Below are 24,068 nucleotides of genomic sequence, written 5' to 3'. Positions count from 1 at the left end.
TTTGGAAAACCGTTCACATCTGTCCCTCTCTCCTTTTTTTTACAACGGGTAGTGGCAAACAGCCAGCGCCCCTTCTGCGAATGGCTCGTTGGTCTAGGGGTATGATTCTCGCTTAGGGTGCGAGAGGTCCCGGGTTCAAATCCCGGACGAGCCCGTTTTGTGCTCTGACTCGTGCGTAAGAGAGAGGCTTTCCCACTTGTGCTCTGCCCACGCAAAGCGAACTGCTTCACCGCCGTTCTCGTGTTGCAAGACGCCAGGAAGGCAGGCATTTTACCCGTCCATCCTTGCTTTGACAACACTTGAGCGGATGTCATACAATTCAAAGACAATGTATTAAAGGGTTCAGAGCAGAAGAAAAAAACTACAAAGGAAAAACTAACGACCCACGCAAACAACAGAAAATCAAAGAGACTAAACAAAAGCAACAAACTTGACTCTAACACCCCGGACACAGATGAAGATTCCCTCCTTCCAAAGTTGTGGCAAAAGACCGCGTCCCACTCTGTTGCCCGGGCTGCACGACAGCTGCTGCTCACAGGAGCTGTCCCAGCACGCATCAGCACGGGGGCTTTCACCTGCTCCGTTGCCGACCTGGGTTGGTACACCCCTCTTTAGACAACCTGGTGAGCCCAAGCTCCCCCGGGATCACCATATTGGTGCCGAAGACGCTGCGGACCCCCGATCAACACAGCCCACTGCTGTGCAGAACTCCCGAGCGCAAGCGGTCCCTCGGTCTCAGCCTCCCGGCAGCTTGGATTACAGGCGTGCGCCACCACGCCCGGCGAGAAGCAGCCTCGCTCTTTTTCTCATCTTCGTGTGCTGTGAGCCAAGCCCAGGGGACAGCTCGGGTTTGAAACGCTAGGATCTCAGGCTGGCAGGTGGCTGCCCCGAAAAATGCGGAAAAAACTGCTGAAAAATGCTTCGTCCTGTCCTGTTGTCGAGCTCGTCCAAAAAGCACCAGCTGGCAGTATTGCTCTCGTAGACTTTCTAGAACGCACGCATTACATCCGTTCTTCTTTGCTTTGACATCACTTGAGCTGAAATGCAAAAAAAGTCACGACACCCGCTCTTCCAGCACTTGGTTCAGGCCCCTCGCTTAAAGTTACGGCGGGCTGTCCTAGAGAGAAGTCGGCGGAGCACGGAGATTTTTCACGAGAAGAAACAGAATTCCACAGTGAAACGATTGCAAGTACTGTACATTACGACATTAAGAAGTCTTCTTCCTTTTGAGATTTAAACCACTTTTGGGGGAAATATCATTACGCTGAAGAGTGCGAAATGGGTCGCAAATGTGAATATATGAAGGCGACTTTCATCCTTTGGAAAACCGTTCACATCTGTCCCTCTCTCCTTTTTTTTACAACGGGTAGTGGCAAACAGCCAGCGCCCCTTCTGCGAATGGCTCGTTGGTCTAGGGGTATGATTCTCGCTTAGGGTGCGAGAGGTCCCGGGTTCAAATCCCGGACGAGCCCGTTTTGTGCTCTGACTCGTGCGTAAGAGAGAGGCTTTCCCACTTGTGCTCTGCCCACGCAAAGCGAACTGCTTCACCGCCGTTCTCGTGTTGCAAGACGCCAGGAAGGCAGGCATTTTACCCGTCCATCCTTGCTTTGACAACACTTGAGCGGATGTCATACAATTCAAAGACAATGTATTAAAGGGTTCAGAGCAGAAGAAAAAAACTACAAAGGAAAAACTAACGACCCACGCAAACAACAGAAAATCAAGGAGACTAAACAAAAGCAACAAACTTGACTCTAACACCCCGGACACAGATGAAGATTCCCTCCTTCCAAAGTTGTGGCAAAAGACCGCGTCCCACTCTGTTGCCCGGGCTGCACGACAGCTGCTGCTCACAGGAGCTGTCCCAGCACGCATCAGCACGGGGGCTTTCACCTGCTCCGTTGCCGACCTGGGTTGGTACACCCCTCTTTAGACAACCTGGTGAGCCCAAGCTCCCCCGGGATCACCATATTGGTGCCGAAGACGCTGCGGACCCCCGATCAACACAGCCCACTGCTGTGCAGAACTCCCGAGCGCAAGCGGTCCCTCGGTCTCAGCCTCCCGGCAGCTTGGATTACAGGCGTGCGCCACCACGCCCGGCGAGAAGCAGCCTCGCTCTTTTTCTCATCTTCGTGTGCTGTGAGCCAAGCCCAGGGGACAGCTCGGGTTTGAAACGCTAGGATCTCAGGCTGGCAGGTGGCTGCCCCGAAAAATGCGGAAAAAACTGCTGAAAAATGCTTCGTCCTGTCCTGTTGTCGAGCTCGTCCAAAAAGCACCAGCTGGCAGTATTGCTCTCGTAGACTTTCTAGAACGCACGCATTACATCCGTTCTTCTTTGCTTTGACATCACTTGAGCTGAAATGCAAAAAAAGTCACGACACCCGCTCTTCCAGCACTTGGTTCAGGCCCCTCGCTTAAAGTTACGGCGGGCTGTCCTAGAGAGAAGTCGGCGGAGCACGGAGATTTTTCACGAGAAGAAACAGAATTCCACAGTGAAACGATTGCAAGTACTGTACATTACGACATTAAGAAGTCTTCTTCCTTTTGAGATTTAAACCACTTTTGGGGGAAATATCATTACGCTGAAGAGTGCGAAATGGGTCGCAAATGTGAATATATGAAGGCGACTTTCATCCTTTGGAAAACCGTTCACATCTGTCCCTCTCTCCTTTTTTTTACAACGGGTAGTGGCAAACAGCCAGCGCCCCTTCTGCGAATGGCTCGTTGGTCTAGGCGTATGATTCTCGCTTAGGGTGCGAGAGGTCCCGGGTTCAAATCCCGGACGAGCCCGTTTTGTGCTCTGACTCGTGCGTAAGAGAGAGGCTTTCCCACTTGTGCTCTGCCCACGCAAAGCGAACTGCTTCACCGCCGTTCTCGTGTTGCAAGACGCCAGGAAGGCAGGCATTTTACCCGTCCATCCTTGCTTTGACAACACTTGAGCGGATGTCATACAATTCAAAGACAATGTATTAAAGGGTTCAGAGCAGAAGAAAAAAACTACAAAGGAAAAACTAACGACCCACGCAAACAACAGAAAATCAAAGAGACTAAACAAAAGCAACAAACTTGACTCTAACACCCCGGACACAGATGAAGATTCCCTCCTTCCAAAGTTGTGGCAAAAGACCGCGTCCCACTCTGTTGCCCGGGCTGCACGACAGCTGCTGCTCACAGGAGCTGTCCCAGCACGCATCAGCACGGGGGCTTTCACCTGCTCCGTTGCCGACCTGGGTTGGTACACCCCTCTTTAGACAACCTGGTGAGCCCAAGCTCCCCCGGGATCACCATATTGGTGCCGAAGACGCTGCGGACCCCCGATCAACACAGCCCACTGCTGTGCAGAACTCCCGAGCGCAAGCGGTCCCTCGGTCTCAGCCTCCCGGCAGCTTGGATTACAGGCGTGCGCCACCACGCCCGGCGAGAAGCAGCCTCGCTCTTTTTCTCATCTTCGTGTGCTGTGAGCCAAGCCCAGGGGACAGCTCGGGTTTGAAACGCTAGGATCTCAGGCTGGCAGGTGGCTGCCCCGAAAAATGCGGAAAAAACTGCTGAAAAATGCTTCGTCCTGTCCTGTTGTCGAGCTCGTCCAAAAAGCACCAGCTGGCAGTATTGCTCTCGTAGACTTTCTAGAACGCACGCATTACATCCGTTCTTCTTTGCTTTGACATCACTTGAGCTGAAATGCAAAAAAAGTCACGACACCCGCTCTTCCAGCACTTGGTTCAGGCCCCTCGCTTAAAGTTACGGCGGGCTGTCCTAGAGAGAAGTCGGCGGAGCACGGAGATTTTTCACGAGAAGAAACAGAATTCCACAGTGAAACGATTGCAAGTACTGTACATTACGACATTAAGAAGTCTTCTTCCTTTTGAGATTTAAACCACTTTTGGGGGAAATATCATTACGCTGAAGAGTGCGAAATGGGTCGCAAATGTGAATATATGAAGGCGACTTTCATCCTTTGGAAAACCGTTCACATCTGTCCCTCTCTCCTTTTTTTTACAACGGGTAGTGGCAAACAGCCAGCGCCCCTTCTGCGAATGGCTCGTTGGTCTAGGGGTATGATTCTCGCTTAGGGTGCGAGAGGTCCCGGGTTCAAATCCCGGACGAGCCCGTTTTGTGCTCTGACTCGTGCGTAAGAGAGAGGCTTTCCCACTTGTGCTCTGCCCACGCAAAGCGAACTGCTTCACCGCCGTTCTCGTGTTGCAAGACGCCAGGAAGGCAGGCATTTTACCCGTCCATCCTTGCTTTGACAACACTTGAGCGGATGTCATACAATTCAAAGACAATGTATTAAAGGGTTCAGAGCAGAAGAAAAAAACTACAAAGGAAAAACTAACGACCCACGCAAACAACAGAAAATCAAGGAGACTAAACAAAAGCAACAAACTTGACTCTAACACCCCGGACACAGATGAAGATTCCCTCCTTCCAAAGTTGTGGCAAAAGACCGCGTCCCACTCTGTTGCCCGGGCTGCACGACAGCTGCTGCTCACAGGAGCTGTCCCAGCACGCATCAGCACGGGGGCTTTCACCTGCTCCGTTGCCGACCTGGGTTGGTACACCCCTCTTTAGACAACCTGGTGAGCCCAAGCTCCCCCGGGATCACCATATTGGTGCCGAAGACGCTGCGGACCCCCGATCAACACAGCCCACTGCTGTGCAGAACTCCCGAGCGCAAGCGGTCCCTCGGTCTCAGCCTCCCGGCAGCTTGGATTACAGGCGTGCGCCACCACGCCCGGCGAGAAGCAGCCTCGCTCTTTTTCTCATCTTCGTGTGCTGTGAGCCAAGCCCAGGGGACAGCTCGGGTTTGAAACGCTAGGATCTCAGGCTGGCAGGTGGCTGCCCCGAAAAATGCGGAAAAAACTGCTGAAAAATGCTTCGTCCTGTCCTGTTGTCGAGCTCGTCCAAAAAGCACCAGCTGGCAGTATTGCTCTCGTAGACTTTCTAGAACGCACGCATTACATCCGTTCTTCTTTGCTTTGACATCACTTGAGCTGAAATGCAAAAAAAGTCACGACACCCGCTCTTCCAGCACTTGGTTCAGGCCCCTCGCTTAAAGTTACGGCGGGCTGTCCTAGAGAGAAGTCGGCGGAGCACGGAGATTTTTCACGAGAAGAAACAGAATTCCACAGTGAAACGATTGCAAGTACTGTACATTACGACATTAAGAAGTCTTCTTCCTTTTGAGATTTAAACCACTTTTGGGGGAAATATCATTACGCTGAAGAGTGCGAAATGGGTCGCAAATGTGAATATATGAAGGCGACTTTCATCCTTTGGAAAACCGTTCACATCTGTCCCTCTCTCCTTTTTTTTACAACGGGTAGTGGCAAACAGCCAGCGCCCCTTCTGCGAATGGCTCGTTGGTCTAGGCGTATGATTCTCGCTTAGGGTGCGAGAGGTCCCGGGTTCAAATCCCGGACGAGCCCGTTTTGTGCTCTGACTCGTGCGTAAGAGAGAGGCTTTCCCACTTGTGCTCTGCCCACGCAAAGCGAACTGCTTCACCGCCGTTCTCGTGTTGCAAGACGCCAGGAAGGCAGGCATTTTACCCGTCCATCCTTGCTTTGACAACACTTGAGCGGATGTCATACAATTCAAAGACAATGTATTAAAGGGTTCAGAGCAGAAGAAAAAAACTACAAAGGAAAAACTAACGACCCACGCAAACAACAGAAAATCAAAGAGACTAAACAAAAGCAACAAACTTGACTCTAACACCCCGGACACAGATGAAGATTCCCTCCTTCCAAAGTTGTGGCAAAAGACCGCGTCCCACTCTGTTGCCCGGGCTACACGACAGCTGCTGCTCACAGGAGCTGTCCCAGCACGCATCAGCACGGGGGCTTTCACCTGCTCCGTTGCCGACCTGGGTTGGTACACCCCTCTTTAGACAACCTGGTGAGCCCAAGCTCCCCCGGGATCACCATATTGGTGCCGAAGACGCTGCGGACCCCCGATCAACACAGCCCACTGCTGTGCAGAACTCCCGAGCGCAAGCGGTCCCTCGGTCTCAGCCTCCCGGCAGCTTGGATTACAGGCGTGCGCCACCACGCCCGGCGAGAAGCAGCCTCGCTCTTTTTCTCATCTTCGTGTGCTGTGAGCCAAGCCCAGGGGACAGCTCGGGTTTGAAACGCTAGGATCTCAGGCTGGCAGGTGGCTGCCCCGAAAAATGCGGAAAAAACTGCTGAAAAATGCTTCGTCCTGTCCTGTTGTCGAGCTCGTCCAAAAAGCACCAGCTGGCAGTATTGCTCTCGTAGACTTTCTAGAACGCACGCATTACATCCGTTCTTCTTTGCTTTGACATCACTTGAGCTGAAATGCAAAAAAAGTCACGACACCCGCTCTTCCAGCACTTGGTTCAGGCCCCTCGCTTAAAGTTACGGCGGGCTGTCCTAGAGAGAAGTCGGCGGAGCACGGAGATTTTTCACGAGAAGAAACAGAATTCCACAGTGAAACGATTGCAAGTACTGTACATTACGACATTAAGAAGTCTTCTTCCTTTTGAGATTTAAACCACTTTTGGGGGAAATATCATTACGCTGAAGAGTGCGAAATGGGTCGCAAATGTGAATATATGAAGGTGACTTTCATCCTTTGGAAAACCGTTCACATCTGTCCCTCTCTCCTTTTTTTTACAACGGGTAGTGGCAAACAGCCAGCGCCCCTTCTGCGAATGGCTCGTTGGTCTAGGGGTATGATTCTCGCTTAGGGTGCGAGAGGTCCCGGGTTCAAATCCCGGACGAGCCCGTTTTGTGCTCTGACTCGTGCGTAAGAGAGAGGCTTTCCCACTTGTGCTCTGCCCACGCAAAGCGAACTGCTTCACCGCCGTTCTCGTGTTGCAAGACGCCAGGAAGGCAGGCATTTTACCCGTCCATCCTTGCTTTGACAACACTTGAGCGGATGTCATACAATTCAAAGACAATGTATTAAAGGGTTCAGAGCAGAAGAAAAAAACTACAAAGGAAAAACTAACGACCCACGCAAACAAAAGAAAATCAAAGAGACTAAACAAAAGCAACAAACTTGACTCTAACACCCCGGACACAGATGAAGATTCCCTCCTTCCAAAGTTGTGGCAAAAGACCGCGTCCCACTCTGTTGCCCGGGCTGCACGACAGCTGCTGCTCACAGGAGCTGTCCCAGCACGCATCAGCACGGGGGCTTTCACCTGCTCCGTTTCCGACCTGGGTTGGAACACCCCTCTTTAGACAACCTGGTGAGCCCAAGCTCCCCCGGGATCACCATATTGGTGCCGAAGACGCTGCGGACCCCCGATCAACACAGCCCACTGCTGTGCAGAACTCCCGAGCGCAAGCGGTCCCTCGGTCTCAGCCTCCCGGCAGCTTGGATTACAGGCGTGCGCCACCACGCCCGGCGAGAAGCAGCCTCGCTCTTTTTCTCATCTTCGTGTGCTGTGAGCCAAGCCCAGGGGACAGCTCGGGTTTGAAACGCTAGGATCTCAGGCTGGCAGGTGGCTGCCCCGAAAAATGCGGAAAAAACTGCTGAAAAATGCTTCGTCCTGTCCTGTTGTCGAGCTCGTCCAAAAAGCACCAGCTGGCAGTATTGCTCTCGTAGACTTTCTAGAACGCACGCATTACATCCGTTCTTCTTTGCTTTGACATCACTTGAGCTGAAATGCAAAAAAAGTCACGACACCCGCTCTTCCAGCACTTGGTTCAGGCCCCTCGCTTAAAGTTACGGCGGGCTGTCCTAGAGAGAAGTCGGCGGAGCACGGAGATTTTTCACGAGAAGAAACAGAATTCCACAGTGAAACGATTGCAAGTACTGTACATTACGACATTAAGAAGTCTTCTTCCTTTTGAGATTTAAACCACTTTTGGGGGAAATATCATTACGCTGAAGAGTGCGAAATGGGTCGCAAATGTGAATATATGAAGGCGACTTTCATCCTTTGGAAAACCGTTCACATCTGTCCCTCTCTCCTTTTTTTTACAACGGGTAGTGGCAAACAGCCAGCGCCCCTTCTGCGAATGGCTCGTTGGTCTAGGGGTATGATTCTCGCTTAGGGTGCGAGAGGTCCCGGGTTCAAATCCCGGACGAGCCCGTTTTGTGCTCTGACTCGTGCGTAAGAGAGAGGCTTTCCCACTTGTGCTCTGCCCACGCAAAGCGAACTGCTTCACCGCCGTTCTCGTGTTGCAAGACGCCAGGAAGGCAGGCATTTTACCCGTCCATCCTTGCTTTGACAACACTTGAGCGGATGTCATACAATTCAAAGACAATGTATTAAAGGGTTCAGAGCAGAAGAAAAAAACTACAAAGGAAAAACTAACGACCCACGCAAACAACAGAAAATCAAAGAGACTAAACAAAAGCAACAAACTTGACTCTAACACCCCGGACACAGATGAAGATTCCCTCCTTCCAAAGTTGTGGCAAAAGACCGCGTCCCACTCTGTTGCCCGGGCTGCACGACAGCTGCTGCTCACAGGAGCTGTCCCAGCACGCATCAGCACGGGGGCTTTCACCTGCTCCGTTGCCGACCTGGGTTGGTACACCCCTCTTTAGACAACCTGGTGAGCCCAAGCTCCCCCGGGATCACCATATTGGTGCCGAAGACGCTGCGGACCCCCGATCAACACAGCCCACTGCTGTGCAGAACTCCCGAGCGCAAGCGGTCCCTCGGTCTCAGCCTCCCGGCAGCTTGGATTACAGGCGTGCGCCACCACGCCCGGCGAGAAGCAGCCTCGCTCTTTTTCTCATCTTCGTGTGCTGTGAGCCAAGCCCAGGGGACAGCTCGGGTTTGAAACGCTAGGATCTCAGGCTGGCAGGTGGCTGCCCCGAAAAATGCGGAAAAAACTGCTGAAAAATGCTTCGTCCTGTCCTGTTGTCGAGCTCGTCCAAAAAGCACCAGCTGGCAGTATTGCTCTCGTAGACTTTCTAGAACGCACGCATTACATCCGTTCTTCTTTGCTTTGACATCACTTGAGCTGAAATGCAAAAAAAGTCACGACACCCGCTCTTCCAGCACTTGGTTCAGGCCCCTCGCTTAAAGTTACGGCGGGCTGTCCTAGAGAGAAGTCGGCGGAGCACGGAGATTTTTCACGAGAAGAAACAGAATTCCACAGTGAAACGATTGCAAGTACTGTACATTACGACATTAAGAAGTCTTCTTCCTTTTGAGATTTAAACCACTTTTGGGGGAAATATCATTACGCTGAAGAGTGCGAAATGGGTCGCAAATGTGAATATATGAAGGCGACTTTCATCCTTTGGAAAACCGTTCACATCTGTCCCTCTCTCCTTTTTTTTACAACGGGTAGTGGCAAACAGCCAGCGCCCCTTCTGCGAATGGCTCGTTGGTCTAGGGGTATGATTCTCGCTTAGGGTGCGAGAGGTCCCGGGTTCAAATCCCGGACGAGCCCGTTTTGTGCTCTGACTCGTGCGTAAGAGAGAGGCTTTCCCACTTGTGCTCTGCCCACGCAAAGCGAACTGCTTCACCGCCGTTCTCGTGTTGCAAGACGCCAGGAAGGCAGGCATTTTACCCGTCCATCCTTGCTTTGACAACACTTGAGCGGATGTCATACAATTCAAAGACAATGTATTAAAGGGTTCAGAGCAGAAGAAAAAAACTACAAAGGAAAAACTAACGACCCACGCAAACAACAGAAAATCAAAGAGACTAAACAAAAGCAACAAACTTGACTCTAACACCCCGGACACAGATGAAGATTCCCTCCTTCCAAAGTTGTGGCAAAAGACCGCGTCCCACTCTGTTGCCCGGGCTGCACGACAGCTGCTGCTCACAGGAGCTGTCCCAGCACGCATCAGCACGGGGGCTTTCACCTGCTCCGTTGCCGACCTGGGTTGGTACACCCCTCTTTAGACAACCTGGTGAGCCCAAGCTCCCCCGGGATCACCATATTGGTGCCGAAGACGCTGCGGACCCCCGATCAACACAGCCCACTGCTGTGCAGAACTCCCGAGCGCAAGCGGTCCCTCGGTCTCAGCCTCCCGGCAGCTTGGATTACAGGCGTGCGCCACCACGCCCGGCGAGAAGCAGCCTCGCTCTTTTTCTCATCTTCGTGTGCTGTGAGCCAAGCCCAGGGGACAGCTCGGGTTTGAAACGCTAGGATCTCAGGCTGGCAGGTGGCTGCCCCGAAAAATGCGGAAAAAACTGCTGAAAAATGCTTCGTCCTGTCCTGTTGTCGAGCTCGTCCAAAAAGCACCAGCTGGCAGTATTGCTCTCGTAGACTTTCTAGAACGCACGCATTACATCCGTTCTTCTTTGCTTTGACATCACTTGAGCTGAAATGCAAAAAAAGTCACGACACCCGCTCTTCCAGCACTTGGTTCAGGCCCCTCGCTTAAAGTTACGGCGGGCTGTCCTAGAGAGAAGTCGGCGGAGCACGGAGATTTTTCACGAGAAGAAACAGAATTCCACAGTGAAACGATTGCAAGTACTGTACATTACGACATTAAGAAGTCTTCTTCCTTTTGAGATTTAAACCACTTTTGGGGGAAATATCATTACGCTGAAGAGTGCGAAATGGGTCGCAAATGTGAATATATGAAGGCGACTTTCATCCTTTGGAAAACCGTTCACATCTGTCCCTCTCTCCTTTTTTTTACAACGGGTAGTGGCAAACAGCCAGCGCCCCTTCTGCGAATGGCTCGTTGGTCTAGGGGTATGATTCTCGCTTAGGGTGCGAGAGGTCCCGGGTTCAAATCCCGGACGAGCCCGTTTTGTGCTCTGACTCGTGCGTAAGAGAGAGGCTTTCCCACTTGTGCTCTGCCCACGCAAAGCGAACTGCTTCACCGCCGTTCTCGTGTTGCAAGACGCCAGGAAGGCAGGCATTTTACCCGTCCATCCTTGCTTTGACAACACTTGAGCGGATGTCATACAATTCAAAGACAATGTATTAAAGGGTTCAGAGCAGAAGAAAAAAACTACAAAGGAAAAACTAACGACCCACGCAAACAACAGAAAATCAAAGAGACTAAACAAAAGCAACAAACTTGACTCTAACACCCCGGACACAGATGAAGATTCCCTCCTTCCAAAGTTGTGGCAAAAGACCGCGTCCCACTCTGTTGCCCGGGCTGCACGACAGCTGCTGCTCACAGGAGCTGTCCCAGCACGCATCAGCACGGGGGCTTTCACCTGCTCCGTTGCCGACCTGGGTTGGTACACCCCTCTTTAGACAACCTGGTGAGCCCAAGCTCCCCCGGGATCACCATATTGGTGCCGAAGACGCTGCGGACCCCCGATCAACACAGCCCACTGCTGTGCAGAACTCCCGAGCGCAAGCGGTCCCTCGGTCTCAGCCTCCCGGCAGCTTGGATTACAGGCGTGCGCCACCACGCCCGGCGAGAAGCAGCCTCGCTCTTTTTCTCATCTTCGTGTGCTGTGAGCCAAGCCCAGGGGACAGCTCGGGTTTGAAACGCTAGGATCTCAGGCTGGCAGGTGGCTGCCCCGAAAAATGCGGAAAAAACTGCTGAAAAATGCTTCGTCCTGTCCTGTTGTCGAGCTCGTCCAAAAAGCACCAGCTGGCAGTATTGCTCTCGTAGACTTTCTAGAACGCACGCATTACATCCGTTCTTCTTTGCTTTGACATCACTTGAGCTGAAATGCAAAAAAAGTCACGACACCCGCTCTTCCAGCACTTGGTTCAGGCCCCTCGCTTAAAGTTACGGCGGGCTGTCCTAGAGAGAAGTCGGCGGAGCACGGAGATTTTTCACGAGAAGAAACAGAATTCCACAGTGAAACGATTGCAAGTACTGTACATTACGACATTAAGAAGTCTTCTTCCTTTTGAGATTTAAACCACTTTTGGGGGAAATATCATTACGCTGAAGAGTGCGAAATGGGTCGCAAATGTGAATATATGAAGGCGACTTTCATCCTTTGGAAAACCGTTCACATCTGTCCCTCTCTCCTTTTTTTTACAACGGGTAGTGGCAAACAGCCAGCGCCCCTTCTGCGAATGGCTCGTTGGTCTAGGGGTATGATTCTCGCTTAGGGTGCGAGAGGTCCCGGGTTCAAATCCCGGACGAGCCCGTTTTGTGCTCTGACTCGTGCGTAAGAGAGAGGCTTTCCCACTTGTGCTCTGCCCACGCAAAGCGAACTGCTTCACCGCCGTTCTCGTGTTGCAAGACGCCAGGAAGGCAGGCATTTTACCCGTCCATCCTTGCTTTGACAACACTTGAGCGGATGTCATGCAATTCAAAGACAATGTATTAAAGGGTTCAGAGCAGAAGAAAAAAACTACAAAGGAAAAACTAACGACCCACGCAAACAAAAGAAAATCAAAGAGACTAAACAAAAGCAACAAACTTGACTCTAACACCCCGGACACAGATGAAGATTCCCTCCTTCCAAAGTTGTGGCAAAAGACCGCGTCCCACTCTGTTGCCCGGGCTGCACGACAGCTGCTGCTCACAGGAGCTGTCCCAGCACGCATCAGCACGGGGGCTTTCACCTGCTCCGTTTCCGACCTGGGTTGGTACACCCCTCTTTAGACAACCTGGTGAGCCCAAGCTCCCCCGGGATCACCATATTGGTGCCGAAGACGCTGCGGACCCCCGATCAACACAGCCCACTGCTGTGCAGAACTCCCGAGCGCAAGCGGTCCCTCGGTCTCAGCCTCCCGGCAGCTTGGATTACAGGCGTGCGCCACCACGCCCGGCGAGAAGCAGCCTCGCTCTTTTTCTCATCTTCGTGTGCTGTGAGCCAAGCCCAGGGGACAGCTCGGGTTTGAAACGCTAGGATCTCAGGCTGGCAGGTGGCTGCCCCGAAAAATGCGGAAAAAACTGCTGAAAAATGCTTCGTCCTGTCCTGTTGTCGAGCTCGTCCAAAAAGCACCAGCTGGCAGTATTGCTCTCGTAGACTTTCTAGAACGCACGCATTACATCCGTTCTTCTTTGCTTTGACATCACTTGAGCTGAAATGCAAAAAAAGTCACGACACCCGCTCTTCCAGCACTTGGTTCAGGCCCCTCGCTTAAAGTTACGGCGGGCTGTCCTAGAGAGAAGTCGGCGGAGCACGGAGATTTTTCACGAGAAGAAACAGAATTCCACAGTGAAACGATTGCAAGTACTGTACATTACGACATTAAGAAGTCTTCTTCCTTTTGAGATTTAAACCACTTTTGGGGGAAATATCATTACGCTGAAGAGTGCGAAATGGGTCGCAAATGTGAATATATGAAGGCGACTTTCATCCTTTGGAAAACCGTTCACATCTGTCCCTCTCTCCTTTTTTTTACAACGGGTAGTGGCAAACAGCCAGCGCCCCTTCTGCGAATGGCTCGTTGGTCTAGGGGTATGATTCTCGCTTAGGGTGCGAGAGGTCCCGGGTTCAAATCCCGGACGAGCCCGTTTTGTGCTCTGACTCGTGCGTAAGAGAGAGGCTTTCCCACTTGTGCTCTGCCCACGCAAAGCGAACTGCTTCACCGCCGTTCTCGTGTTGCAAGACGCCAGGAAGGCAGGCATTTTACCCGTCCATCCTTGCTTTGACAACACTTGAGCGGATGTCATACAATTCAAAGACAATGTATTAAAGGGTTCAGAGCAGAAGAAAAAAACTACAAAGGAAAAACTAACGACCCACGCAAACAACAGAAAATCAAAGAGACTAAACAAAAGCAACAAACTTGACTCTAACACCCCGGACACAGATGAAGATTCCCTCCTTCCAAAGTTGTGGCAAAAGACCGCGTCCCACTCTGTTGCCCGGGCTGCACGACAGCTGCTGCTCACAGGAGCTGTCCCAGCACGCATCAGCACGGGGGCTTTCACCTGCTCCGTTTCCGACCTGGGTTGGTACACCCCTCTTTAGACAACCTGGTGAGCCCAAGCTCCCCCGGGATCACCATATTGGTGCCGAAGACGCTGCGGACCCCCGATCAACACAGCCCACTGCTGTGCAGAACTCCCGAGCGCAAGCGGTCCCTCGGTCTCAGCCTCCCGGCAGCTTGGATTACAGGCGTGCGCCACCACGCCCGGCGAGAAGCAGCCTCGCTCTTTTTCTCATCTTCGTGTGCTGTGAGCCAAGCCCAGGGGACAGCTCGGGTTTGAAACGCTAGGATCTCAGGCTGGCAGGTGGCTGCCCCGAAAAATGCGAAAAAAACTGCTGAAAAATGCTTCGTCCTGTCCTGTTGTCGAGCTCGTCCAAAAAGCACCAGCTGGCAGTATTGCTCTCGTAGACTTTCTAGAACGCACGCATTACATCCGTTCTTCTTTGCTTTGACATCACTTGAGCTGAAATGCAAAAAAAGTCACGACACCCGCTCTTCCAGCACTTGGTTCAGGCCCCTCGCTTAAAGTTACGGCGGGCTGTCCTAGAGAGAAGTCGGCGGAGCACGGAGATTTTTCACGAGAAGAAACAGAATTCCACAGTGAAACGATTGCAAGTACTGTACATTACGACATTAAGAAGTCTTCTTCCTTTTGAGATTTAAACCACTTTTGGGGGAAATATCATTACGCTGAAGAGTGCGAAATGGGTCGCAAATGTGAATATATGAAGGCGACTTTCATCCTTTGGAAAACCGTTCACATCTGTCCCTCTCTCCTTTTTTTTACAACGGGTAGTGGCAAACAGCCAGCGCCCCTTCTGCGAATGGCTCGTTGGTCTAGGGGTATGATTCTCGCTTAGGGTGCGAGAGGTCCCGGGTTCAAATCCCGGACGAGCCCGTTTTGTGCTCTGACTCGTGCGTAAGCGAGAGGCTTTCCCACTTGTGCTCTGCCCACGCAAAGCGAACTGCTTCACCGCCGTTCTCGTGTTGCAAGACGCCAGGAAGGCAGGCATTTTACCCGTCCATCCTTGCTTTGACAACACTTGAGCGGATGTCATACAATTCAAAGACAATGTATTAAAGGGTTCAGAGCAGAAGAAAAAAACTACAAAGGAAAAACTTACGACCCACGCAAACAACAGAAAATCAAAGAGACTAAACAAAAGCAACAAACTTGACTCTAACACCCCGGACACAGATGAAGATTCCCTCCTTCCAAAGTTGTGGCAAAAGACCGCGTCCCACTCTGTTGCCCGGGCTGCACGACAGCTGCTGCTCACAGGAGCTGTCCCAGCACGCATCAGCACGGGGGCTTTCACCTGCTCCGTTTCCGACCTGGGTTGGTACACCCCTCTTTAGACAACCTGGTGAGCCCAAGCTCCCCCGGGATCACCATATTGGTGCCGAAGACGCTGCGGACCCCCGATCAACACAGCCCACTGCTGTGCAGAACTCCCGAGCGCAAGCGGTCCCTCGGTCTCAGCCTCCCGGCAGCTTGGATTACAGGCGTGCGCCACCACGCCCGGCGAGAAGCAGCCTCGCTCTTTTTCTCATCTTCGTGTGCTGTGAGCCAAGCCCAGGGGACAGCTCGGGTTTGAAACGCTAGGATCTCAGGCTGGCAGGTGGCTGCCCCGAAAAATGCGAAAAAAACTGCTGAAAAATGCTTCGTCCTGTCCTGTTGTCGAGCTCGTCCAAAAAGCACCAGCTGGCAGTATTGCTCTCGTAGACTTTCTAGAACGCACGCATTACATCCGTTCTTCTTTGCTTTGACATCACTTGAGCTGAAATGCAAAAAAAGTCACGACACCCGCTCTTCCAGCACTTGGTTCAGGCCCCTCGCTTAAAGTTACGGCGGGCTGTCCTAGAGAGAAGTCGGCGGAGCACGGAGATTTTTCACGAGAAGAAACAGAATTCCACAGTGAAACGATTGCAAGTACTGTACATTACGACATTAAGAAGTCTTCTTCCTTTTGAGATTTAAACCACTTTTGGGGGAAATATCATTACGCTGAAGAGTGCGAAATGGGTCGCAAATGTGAATATATGAAGCCGACTTTCATCCTTTGGAAAACCGTTCACATCTGTCCCTCTCTCCTTTTTTTTACAACGAGTACTGGCAAACAGCCAGCGCCCCTTCTGCGAATGGCTCGTTGGTCTAGGGGTATGATTCTCGCTTAGGGTGCGAGAGGTCCCGGGTTCAAATCCCGGACGAGCCCGTTTTGTGCTCTGACTCGTGCGTAAGAGAGAGGCTTTCCCACTTGTGCTCTGCCCACGCAAAGCGAACTGCTTCACCGCCGTTCTCGTGTTGCAAGACGCCAGGAAGGCAGGCATTTTACCCGTCCATCCTTGCTTTGACAACACTTGAGCGGATGTCATACAATTCAAAGACAATGTATTAAAGGGTTCAGAGCAGAAGAAAAAAACTACAAAGGAAAAACTAACGACCCACGCAAACCAAAGAAAATCAAAGAGACTAAACAAAAGCAACAAACTTGACTCTAACACCCCGGACACAGATGAAGATTCCCTCCTTCCAAAGTTGTGGCAAAAGACCGCGTCCCACTCTGTTGCCCGGGCTGCACGACAGCTGCTGCTCACAGGAGCTGTCCCAGCACGCATCAGCACGGGGGCTTTCACCTGCTCCGTTTCCGACCTGGGTTGGTACACCCCTCTTTAGACAACCTGGTGAGCCCAAGCTCCCCCGGGATCACCATATTGGTGCCGAAGACGCTGCGGACCCCCGATCAACACAGCCCACTGCTGTGCAGAACTCCCGAGCGCAAGCGGTCCCTCGGTCTCAGCCTCCCGGCAGCTTGGATTACAGGCGTGCGCCACCACGCCCGGCGAGAAGCAGCCTCGCTCTTTTTCTCATCTTCGTGTGCTGTGAGCCAAGCCCAGGGGACAGCTCGGGTTTGAAACGCTAGGATCTCAGGCTGGCAGGTGGCTGCCCCGAAAAATGCGGAAAAAAACTGCTGAAAAATGCTTCGTCCTGTCCTGTTGTCGAGCTCGTCCAAAAAGCACCAGCTGGCAGTATTGCTCTCGTAGACTTTCTAGAACGCACGCATTACATCCGTTCTTCTTTGCTTTGACATCACTTGAGCTGAAATGCAAAAAAAGTCACGACACCCGCTCTTCCAGCACTTGGTTCAGGCCCCTCGCTTAAAGTTACGGCGGGCTGTCCTAGAGAGAAGTCGGCGGAGCACGGAGATTTTTCACGAGAAGAAACAGAATTCCACAGTGAAACGATTGCAAGTACTGTACATTACGACATTAAGAAGTCTTCTTCCTTTTGAGATTTAAACCACTTTTGGGGGAAATATCATTACGCTGAAGAGTGCGAAATGGGTCGCAAATGTGAATATATGAAGGCGACTTTCATCCTTTGGAAAACCGTTCACATCTGTCCCTCTCTCCTTTTTTTTACAACGGGTAGTGGCAAACAGCCAGCGCCCCCTCTGCGAATGGCTCGTTGGTCTAGGGGTATGATTCTCGCTTAGGGTGCGAGAGGTCCCGGGTTCAAATCCCGGACGAGCCCGTTTTGTGCTCTGACTCGTGCGTAAGAGAGAGGCTTTCCCACTTGTGCTCTGCCCACGCAAAGCGAACTGCTTCACCGCCGTTCTCGTGTTGCAAGACGCCAGGAAGGCAGGCATTTTACCCGTCCATCCTTGCTTTGACAACACTTGAGCGGATGTCATACAATTCAAAGACAATGTATTAAAGGGTTCAGAGCAGAAGAAAAAAACTACAAAGGAAAAACTAACGACCCACGCAAACCAAAGAAAATCAAAGAGACTAAACAAAAGCAACAAACTTGACTCTAACACCCCGGACACAGATGAAGATTCCCTCCTTCCAAAGTTGGGGCAAAAGACCGCGTCCCACTCTGTTGCCCGGGCTGCACGACAGCTGCTGCTCACAGGAGCTGTCCCAGCACGCATCAGCACGGGGGCTTTCACCTGCTCCGTTTCCGACCTGGGTTGGTACACCCCTCTTTAGACAACCTGGTGAGCCCAAGCTCCCCCGGGATCACCATATTGGTGCCGAAGACGCTGCGGATCCCCGATCAACACAGCCCACTGCTGTGCAGAACTCCCGAGCGCAAGCGGTCCCTCGGTCTCAGCCTCCCGGCAGCTTGGATTACAGGCGTGCGCCACCACGCCCGGCGAGAAGCAGCCTCGCTCTTTTTCTCATCTTCGTGTGCTGTGAGCCAAGCCCAGGGGACAGCTCGGGTTTGAAACGCTAGGATCTCAGGCTGGCAGGTGGCTGCCCCGAAAAATGCGGAAAAAAACTGCTGAAAAATGCTTCGTCCTGTCCTGTTGTCGAGCTCGTCCAAAAAGCACCAGCTGGCAGTATTGCTCTCGTAGACTTTCTAGAACGCACGCATTACATCCGTTCTTCTTTGCTTTGACATCACTTGAGCTGAAATGCAAAAAAAGTCACGACACCCGCTCTTCCAGCACTTGGTTCAGGCCCCTCGCTTAAAGTTACGGCGGGCTGTCCTAGAGAGAAGTCGGCGGAGCACGGAGATTTTTCACGAGAAGAAACAGAATTCCACAGTGAAACGATTGCAAGTACTGTACATTACGACATTAAGAAGTCTTCTTCCTTTTGAGATTTAAACCACTTTTGGGGGAAATATCATTACGCTGAAGAGTGCGAAATGGGTCGCAAATGTGAATATATGAAGGCGACTTTCATCCTTTGGAAAACCGTTCACATCTGTCCCTCTCTCCTTTTTTTTACAACGGGTAGTGGCAAACAGCCAGCGCCCCTTCTGCGAATGGCTCGTTGGTCTAGGGGTATGATTCTCGCTTAGGGTGCGAGAGGTCCCGGGTTCAAATCCCGGACGAGCCCGTTTTGTGCTCTGACTCGTGCGTAAGAGAGAGGCTTTCCCACTTGTGCTCTGCCCACGCAAAGCGAACTGCTTCACCGCCGTTCTCGTGTTGCAAGACGCCAGGAAGGCAGGCATTTTACCCGTCCATCCTTGCTTTGACAACACTTGAGCGGATGTCATACAATTCAAAGACAATGTATTAAAGGGTTCAGAGCAGAAGAAAAAAACTACAAAGGAAAAACTAACGACCCACGCAAACCAAAGAAAATCAAAGAGACTAAACAAAAGCAACAAACTTGACTCTAACACCCCGGACACAGATGAAGATTCCCTCCTTCCAAAGTTGGGGCAAAAGACCGCGTCCCACTCTGTTGCCCGGGCTGCACGACAGCTGCTGCTCACAGGAGCTGTCCCAGCACGCATCAGCACGGGGGCTTTCACCTGCTCCGTTTCCGACCTGGGTTGGTACACCCCTCTTTAGACAACCTGGTGAGCCCAAGCTCCCCCGGGATCACCATATTGGTGCCGAAGACGCTGCGCACCCCCGATCAACACAGCCCACTGCTGTGCAGAACTCCCGAGCGCAAGCGGTCCCTCGGTCTCAGCCTCCCGGCAGCTTGGATTACAGGCGTGCGCCACCACGCCCGGCGAGAAGCAGCCTCGCTCTTTTTCTCATCTTCGTGTGCTGTGAGCCAAGCCCAGGGGACAGCTCGGGTTTGAAACGCTAGGATCTCAGGCTGGCAGGTGGCTGCCCCGAAAAATGCGGAAAAAACTGCTGAAAAATGCTTCGTCCTGTCCTGTTGTCGAGCTCGTCCAAAAAGCACCAGCTGGCAGTATTGCTCTCGTAGACTTTCTAGAACGCACGCATTACATCCGTTCTTCTTTGCTTTGACATCACTTGAGCTGAAATGCAAAAAAAGTCACGACACCCGCTCTTCCAGCACTTGGTTCAGGCCCCTCGCTTAAAGTTACGGCGGGCTGTCCTAGAGAGAAGTCGGCGGAGCACGGAGATTTTTCACGAGAAGAAACAGAATTCCACAGTGAAACGATTGCAAGTACTGTACATTACGACATTAAGAAGTCTTCTTCCTTTTGAGATTTAAACCACTTTTGGGGGAAATATCATTACGCTGAAGAGTGCGAAATGGGTCGCAAATGTGAATATATGAAGGCGACTTTCATCCTTTGGAAAACCGTTCACATCTGTCCCTCTCTCCTTTTTTTTACAACGGGTAGTGGCAAACAGCCAGCGCCCCTTCTGCGAATGGCTCGTTGGTCTAGGGGTATGATTCTCGCTTAGGGTGCGAGAGGTCCCGGGTTCAAATCCCGGACGAGCCCGTTTTGTGCTCTGACTCGTGCGTAAGAGAGAGGCTTTCCCACTTGTGCTCTGCCCACGCAAAGCGAACTGCTTCACCGCCGTTCTCGTGTTGCAAGACGCCAGGAAGGCAGGCATTTTACCCGTCCATCCTTGCTTTGACAACACTTGAGCGGATGTCATACAATTCAAAGACAATGTATTAAAGGGTTCAGAGCAGAAGAAAAAAACTACAAAGGAAAAACTAACGACCCACGCAAACAAAAGAAAATCAAAGAGACTAAACAAAAGCAACAAACTTGACTCTAACACCCCGGACACAGATGAAGATTCCCTCCTTCCAAAGTTGTGGCAAAAGACCGCGTCCCACTCTGTTGCCCGGGCTGCACGACAGCTGCTGCTCACAGGAGCTGTCCCAGCACGCATCAGCACGGGGGCTTTCACCTGCTCCGTTTCCGACCTGGGTTGGTACACCCCTCTTTAGACAACCTGGTGAGCCCAAGCTCCCCCGGGATCACCATATTGGTGCCGAAGACGCTGCGGACCCCCGATCAACACAGCCCACTGCTGTGCAGAACTCCCGAGCGCAAGCGGTCCCTCGGTCTCAGCCTCCCGGCAGCTTGGATTACAGGCGTGCGCCACCACGCCCGGCGAGAAGCAGCCTCGCTCTTTTTCTCATCTTCGTGTGCTGTGAGCCAAGCCCAGGGGACAGCTCGGGTTTGAAACGCTAGGATCTCAGGCTGGCAGGTGGCTGCCCCGAAAAATGCGGAAAAAACTGCTGAAAAATGCTTCGTCCTGTCCTGTTGTCGAGCTCGTCCAAAAAGCACCAGCTGGCAGTATTGCTCTCGTAGACTTTCTAGAACGCACGCATTACATCCGTTCTTCTTTGCTTTGACATCACTTGAGCTGAAATGCAAAAAAAGTCACGACACCCGCTCTTCCAGCACTTGGTTCAGGCCCCTCGCTTAAAGTTACGGCGGGCTGTCCTAGAGAGAAGTCGGCGGAGCACGGAGATTTTTCACGAGAAGAAACAGAATTCCACAGTGAAACGATTGCAAGTACTGTACATTACGACATTAAGAAGTCTTCTTCCTTTTGAGATTTAAACCACTTTTGGGGGAAATATCATTACGCTGAAGAGTGCGAAATGGGTCGCAAATGTGAATATATGAAGGCGACTTTCATCCTTTGGAAAACCGTTCACATCTGTCCCTCTCTCCTTTTTTTTACAACGAGTAGTGGCAAACAGCCAGCGCCCCTTCTGCGAATGGCTCGTTGGTCTAGGGGTATGATTCTCGCTTAGGGTGCGAGAGGTCCCGGGTTCAAATCCCGGACGAGCCCGTTTTGTGCTCTGACTCGTGCGTAAGAGAGAGGCTTTCCCACTTGTGCTCTGCCCACGCAAAGCGAACTGCTTCACCGCCGTTCTCGTGTTGCAAGACGCCAGGAAGGCAGGCATTTTACCCGTCCATCCTTGCTTTGACAACACTTGAGCCGATGTCATACAATTCAAAGACAATGTATTAAAGGGTTCAGAGCAGAAGAAAAAAACTACAAAGGAAAAACTAACGACCCACGCAAACAAAAGAAAATCAAAGAGACTAAACAAAAGCAACAAACTTGACTCTAACACCCCGGACACAGATGAAGATTCCCTCCTTCCAAAGTTGTGGCAAAAGACCGCGTCCCACTCTGTTGCCCGGGCTGCACGACAGCTGCTGCTCACAGGAGCTGTCCCAGCACGCATCAGCACGGGGGCTTTCACCTGCTCCGTTTCCGACCTGGGTTGGAACACCCCTCTTTAGACAACCTGGTGAGCCCAAGCTCCCCCGGGATCACCATATTGGTGCCGAAGACGCTGCGGACCCCCGATCAACACAGCCCACTGCTGTGCAGAACTCCCGAGCGCAAGCGGTCCCTCGGTCTCAGCCTCCCGGCAGCTTGGATTACAGGCGTGCGCCACCACGCCCGGCGAGAAGCAGCCTCGCTCTTTTTCTCATCTTCGTGTGCTGTGAGCCAAGCCCAGGGGACAGCTCGGGTTTGAAACGCTAGGATCTCAGGCTGGCAGGTGGCTGCCCCGAAAAATGCGGAAAAAACTGCTGAAAAATGCTTCGTCCTGTCCTGTTGTCGAGCTCGTCCAAAAAGCACCAGCTGGCAGTATTGCTCTCGTAGACTTTCTAGAACGCACGCATTACATCCGTTCTTCTTTGCTTTGACATCACTTGAGCTGAAATGCAAAAAAAGTCACGACACCCGCTCTTCCAGCACTTGGTTCAGGCCCCTCGCTTAAAGTTACGGCGGGCTGTCCTAGAGAGAAGTCGGCGGAGCACGGAGATTTTTCACGAGAAGAAACAGAATTCCACAGTGAAACGATTGCAAGTACTGTACATTACGACATTAAGAAGTCTTCTTCCTTTTGAGATTTAAACCACTTTTGGGGGAAATATCATTACGCTGAAGAGTGCGAAATGGGTCGCAAATGTGAATATATGAAGGCGACTTTCATCCTTTGGAAAACCGTTCACATCTGTCCCTCTCTCCTTTTTTTTACAACGAGTACTGGCAAACAGCCAGCACCCCCTCTGCGAATGGCTCGTTGGTCTAGGGGTATGATTCTCGCTTAGGGTGCGAGAGGTCCCGGGTTCAAATCCCGGACGAGCCCGTATTGTGCTCTGACTCGTGCGTAAGCGAGAGGCTTTCCCACTTGTCCTCTGCCCACGCAAAGCGAACTGCTTCACCGCCATTCTCGTGTTGCAAGACGCCAGGAAGGCAGGCATTTTACCCGTCCATCCTTGCTTTGACAACACTTGAGCGGATGTCATACAATTCAAAGACAATGTATTAAAGGGTTCAGAGCAGAAGAAAAAAAACTACAAAGGAACAACTAACGACCCACGCAAACAAAAGAAAATCAAAGAGACTAAACAAAAGCAACAAACTTGACTCTAACACCCCGGACACAGATGAAGATTCCCTCCTTCCAAAGTTGTGGCAAAAGACCGCGTCCCACTCTGCTGCCCGGGCTGCACGACAGCTGCTGCTCACAGGAGCTGTCCCAGCACGCATCAGCACGGGGGCTTTCACCTGCTCCGTTTCCGACCTGGGTTGGTACACCCCTCTTTAGACAACCTGGTGAGCCCAAGCTCCCCCTGGATCACCATATTGGTGCCGAAGACGCTGCGAACCCCCGATCAACACAGCCCACTGCTGTGTAGAACTCCCGAGCGCAAGCGGTCCCTCGGTCTCAGCCTCCCGGCAGCTTGGATTACATGCGTGCGCCACCACGCCCGGCGAGAAGCAGCCTCGCTCTTTTTCTCATCTTCGTGTGCTGTGAGCCAAGCCCAGGGGACAGCTCGGGTTTGAAACGCTAGGATCTCAGGCTGGCAGGTGGCTGCCCCGAAAAATGCGGAAAAAACTGCTGAAAAATGATTCGTCCTGTCCTGTTGTCGAGCTCGTCCAAAAAGCACCAGCTGGCAGTATTGCTCTCGTAGACTTTCTAGAACGCACGCATTACATCCGTTCTTCTTTGCTTTGACATCACTTGAGCTGAAATGCAAAAAAAGTCACGACACCCGCTCTTCCAGCACTTGGTTCAGGCCCCTCGCTTAAAGTTACGGCGGGCTGTCCTAGAGAGAAGTCGGCGGAGCACGGAGATTTTTCACGAGAAGAAACAGAATTCCACAGTGAAACGATTGCAAGTACTGTACATTACGACATTAAGAAGTCTTCTTCCTTTTGAGATTTAAACCACTTTTGGGGGAAATATCATTACGCTGAAGAGTGCGAAATGGGTCGCAAATGTGAATATATGAAGGCGACTTTCATCCTTTTGGAAAACCGTTCACATCTGTCCCTCTCTCCTTTTTTTTACAACGAGTACTGGCAAACAGCCAGCACCCCTTCTGCGAATGGCTCGTTGGTCTAGAGGTATGATTCTCGCTTAGGGTGCGAGAGGTCCCGGGTTCAAATCCCGGACGAGCCCGTATTGTGCTCTGACTCGTGCGTAAGAGAGAGGCTTTCCCACTTGTGCTCTGCCCACGCAAAGCGAACTGCTTCACCGCCGTTCTCGTGTTGCAAGACGCCAGGAAGGCAGGCATTTTACCCGTCCATCCTTGCTTTGACAACACTTGAGCGGATGTCATACAATTCAAAGACAATGTATTAAAGG

General features: G+C 51.9%; 37 non-coding genes across 37 annotated transcripts; 19 read left to right on the top strand and 18 right to left on the bottom strand.

Annotated features, from left to right (window-relative positions):
* Positions 1-82: 82 nt before the first annotated feature.
* On the top strand, positions 83-154 carry trnap-agg (transfer RNA proline (anticodon AGG)). Its single transcript has one exon. It is a non-coding gene; the product is annotated as a tRNA-Pro (tRNA).
* A 330-nt stretch (positions 155-484) lies between these two features.
* LOC148833765 (signal recognition particle RNA) lies at positions 485-783 on the bottom strand. The gene has a single exon (XR_016091212.1).
* Positions 784-1,400: 617 nt separating this feature from the next.
* trnap-agg (transfer RNA proline (anticodon AGG)) lies at positions 1,401-1,472 on the top strand. Its single transcript has one exon. It is a non-coding gene; the product is annotated as a tRNA-Pro (tRNA).
* A 330-nt stretch (positions 1,473-1,802) lies between these two features.
* Positions 1,803-2,101, bottom strand: LOC148833763 (signal recognition particle RNA). Its single transcript, XR_016091211.1, has one exon.
* A 617-nt stretch (positions 2,102-2,718) lies between these two features.
* Positions 2,719-2,790, top strand: trnap-agg (transfer RNA proline (anticodon AGG)). The gene has a single exon. It is a non-coding gene; the product is annotated as a tRNA-Pro (tRNA).
* Positions 2,791-3,120: 330 nt separating this feature from the next.
* On the bottom strand, positions 3,121-3,419 carry LOC148833761 (signal recognition particle RNA). Its single transcript, XR_016091210.1, has one exon.
* A 617-nt stretch (positions 3,420-4,036) lies between these two features.
* Positions 4,037-4,108, top strand: trnap-agg (transfer RNA proline (anticodon AGG)). Its single transcript has one exon. It is a non-coding gene; the product is annotated as a tRNA-Pro (tRNA).
* A 330-nt stretch (positions 4,109-4,438) lies between these two features.
* Positions 4,439-4,737, bottom strand: LOC148833759 (signal recognition particle RNA). The gene has a single exon (XR_016091209.1).
* Positions 4,738-5,354: 617 nt separating this feature from the next.
* trnap-agg (transfer RNA proline (anticodon AGG)) lies at positions 5,355-5,426 on the top strand. Its single transcript has one exon. It is a non-coding gene; the product is annotated as a tRNA-Pro (tRNA).
* A 330-nt stretch (positions 5,427-5,756) lies between these two features.
* LOC148833757 (signal recognition particle RNA) lies at positions 5,757-6,055 on the bottom strand. The gene has a single exon (XR_016091227.1).
* Positions 6,056-6,672: 617 nt separating this feature from the next.
* On the top strand, positions 6,673-6,744 carry trnap-agg (transfer RNA proline (anticodon AGG)). Its single transcript has one exon. It is a non-coding gene; the product is annotated as a tRNA-Pro (tRNA).
* A 330-nt stretch (positions 6,745-7,074) lies between these two features.
* LOC148833755 (signal recognition particle RNA) lies at positions 7,075-7,373 on the bottom strand. The gene has a single exon (XR_016091214.1).
* A 617-nt stretch (positions 7,374-7,990) lies between these two features.
* trnap-agg (transfer RNA proline (anticodon AGG)) lies at positions 7,991-8,062 on the top strand. Its single transcript has one exon. It is a non-coding gene; the product is annotated as a tRNA-Pro (tRNA).
* A 330-nt stretch (positions 8,063-8,392) lies between these two features.
* On the bottom strand, positions 8,393-8,691 carry LOC148833753 (signal recognition particle RNA). Its single transcript, XR_016091208.1, has one exon.
* A 617-nt stretch (positions 8,692-9,308) lies between these two features.
* On the top strand, positions 9,309-9,380 carry trnap-agg (transfer RNA proline (anticodon AGG)). Its single transcript has one exon. It is a non-coding gene; the product is annotated as a tRNA-Pro (tRNA).
* Positions 9,381-9,710: 330 nt separating this feature from the next.
* Positions 9,711-10,009, bottom strand: LOC148833751 (signal recognition particle RNA). Its single transcript, XR_016091207.1, has one exon.
* A 617-nt stretch (positions 10,010-10,626) lies between these two features.
* Positions 10,627-10,698, top strand: trnap-agg (transfer RNA proline (anticodon AGG)). The gene has a single exon. It is a non-coding gene; the product is annotated as a tRNA-Pro (tRNA).
* A 330-nt stretch (positions 10,699-11,028) lies between these two features.
* Positions 11,029-11,327, bottom strand: LOC148833749 (signal recognition particle RNA). Its single transcript, XR_016091206.1, has one exon.
* Positions 11,328-11,944: 617 nt separating this feature from the next.
* trnap-agg (transfer RNA proline (anticodon AGG)) lies at positions 11,945-12,016 on the top strand. Its single transcript has one exon. It is a non-coding gene; the product is annotated as a tRNA-Pro (tRNA).
* A 330-nt stretch (positions 12,017-12,346) lies between these two features.
* Positions 12,347-12,645, bottom strand: LOC148833747 (signal recognition particle RNA). The gene has a single exon (XR_016091184.1).
* Positions 12,646-13,262: 617 nt separating this feature from the next.
* On the top strand, positions 13,263-13,334 carry trnap-agg (transfer RNA proline (anticodon AGG)). Its single transcript has one exon. It is a non-coding gene; the product is annotated as a tRNA-Pro (tRNA).
* A 330-nt stretch (positions 13,335-13,664) lies between these two features.
* LOC148833745 (signal recognition particle RNA) lies at positions 13,665-13,963 on the bottom strand. The gene has a single exon (XR_016091183.1).
* Positions 13,964-14,580: 617 nt separating this feature from the next.
* Positions 14,581-14,652, top strand: trnap-agg (transfer RNA proline (anticodon AGG)). The gene has a single exon. It is a non-coding gene; the product is annotated as a tRNA-Pro (tRNA).
* A 330-nt stretch (positions 14,653-14,982) lies between these two features.
* Positions 14,983-15,281, bottom strand: LOC148833743 (signal recognition particle RNA). The gene has a single exon (XR_016091182.1).
* Positions 15,282-15,898: 617 nt separating this feature from the next.
* Positions 15,899-15,970, top strand: trnap-agg (transfer RNA proline (anticodon AGG)). Its single transcript has one exon. It is a non-coding gene; the product is annotated as a tRNA-Pro (tRNA).
* A 330-nt stretch (positions 15,971-16,300) lies between these two features.
* LOC148833741 (signal recognition particle RNA) lies at positions 16,301-16,599 on the bottom strand. Its single transcript, XR_016091181.1, has one exon.
* Positions 16,600-17,217: 618 nt separating this feature from the next.
* trnap-agg (transfer RNA proline (anticodon AGG)) lies at positions 17,218-17,289 on the top strand. Its single transcript has one exon. It is a non-coding gene; the product is annotated as a tRNA-Pro (tRNA).
* A 330-nt stretch (positions 17,290-17,619) lies between these two features.
* On the bottom strand, positions 17,620-17,918 carry LOC148833739 (signal recognition particle RNA). The gene has a single exon (XR_016091224.1).
* Positions 17,919-18,536: 618 nt separating this feature from the next.
* trnap-agg (transfer RNA proline (anticodon AGG)) lies at positions 18,537-18,608 on the top strand. The gene has a single exon. It is a non-coding gene; the product is annotated as a tRNA-Pro (tRNA).
* A 330-nt stretch (positions 18,609-18,938) lies between these two features.
* Positions 18,939-19,237, bottom strand: LOC148833737 (signal recognition particle RNA). Its single transcript, XR_016091125.1, has one exon.
* A 617-nt stretch (positions 19,238-19,854) lies between these two features.
* On the top strand, positions 19,855-19,926 carry trnap-agg (transfer RNA proline (anticodon AGG)). The gene has a single exon. It is a non-coding gene; the product is annotated as a tRNA-Pro (tRNA).
* A 330-nt stretch (positions 19,927-20,256) lies between these two features.
* On the bottom strand, positions 20,257-20,555 carry LOC148833735 (signal recognition particle RNA). Its single transcript, XR_016091180.1, has one exon.
* A 617-nt stretch (positions 20,556-21,172) lies between these two features.
* trnap-agg (transfer RNA proline (anticodon AGG)) lies at positions 21,173-21,244 on the top strand. The gene has a single exon. It is a non-coding gene; the product is annotated as a tRNA-Pro (tRNA).
* A 330-nt stretch (positions 21,245-21,574) lies between these two features.
* Positions 21,575-21,873, bottom strand: LOC148833733 (signal recognition particle RNA). Its single transcript, XR_016091213.1, has one exon.
* Positions 21,874-22,490: 617 nt separating this feature from the next.
* trnap-agg (transfer RNA proline (anticodon AGG)) lies at positions 22,491-22,562 on the top strand. The gene has a single exon. It is a non-coding gene; the product is annotated as a tRNA-Pro (tRNA).
* Positions 22,563-22,893: 331 nt separating this feature from the next.
* Positions 22,894-23,192, bottom strand: LOC148833731 (signal recognition particle RNA). The gene has a single exon (XR_016091152.1).
* A 618-nt stretch (positions 23,193-23,810) lies between these two features.
* On the top strand, positions 23,811-23,882 carry trnap-agg (transfer RNA proline (anticodon AGG)). The gene has a single exon. It is a non-coding gene; the product is annotated as a tRNA-Pro (tRNA).
* The last annotated feature ends 186 nt before the right edge of the window (positions 23,883-24,068 follow it).

The sequence above is a fragment of the Atractosteus spatula genome, chromosome 5 (assembly GCF_055471065.1).
Source record: "Atractosteus spatula isolate fAtrSpa1 chromosome 5, fAtrSpa1.hap1, whole genome shotgun sequence".
Taxonomy (NCBI): Eukaryota; Metazoa; Chordata; class Actinopteri; order Semionotiformes; family Lepisosteidae; genus Atractosteus; species Atractosteus spatula.
Note: the sequence above shows the minus strand (reverse complement) of the source record. Positions and strands in the feature narration are given on the sequence as shown.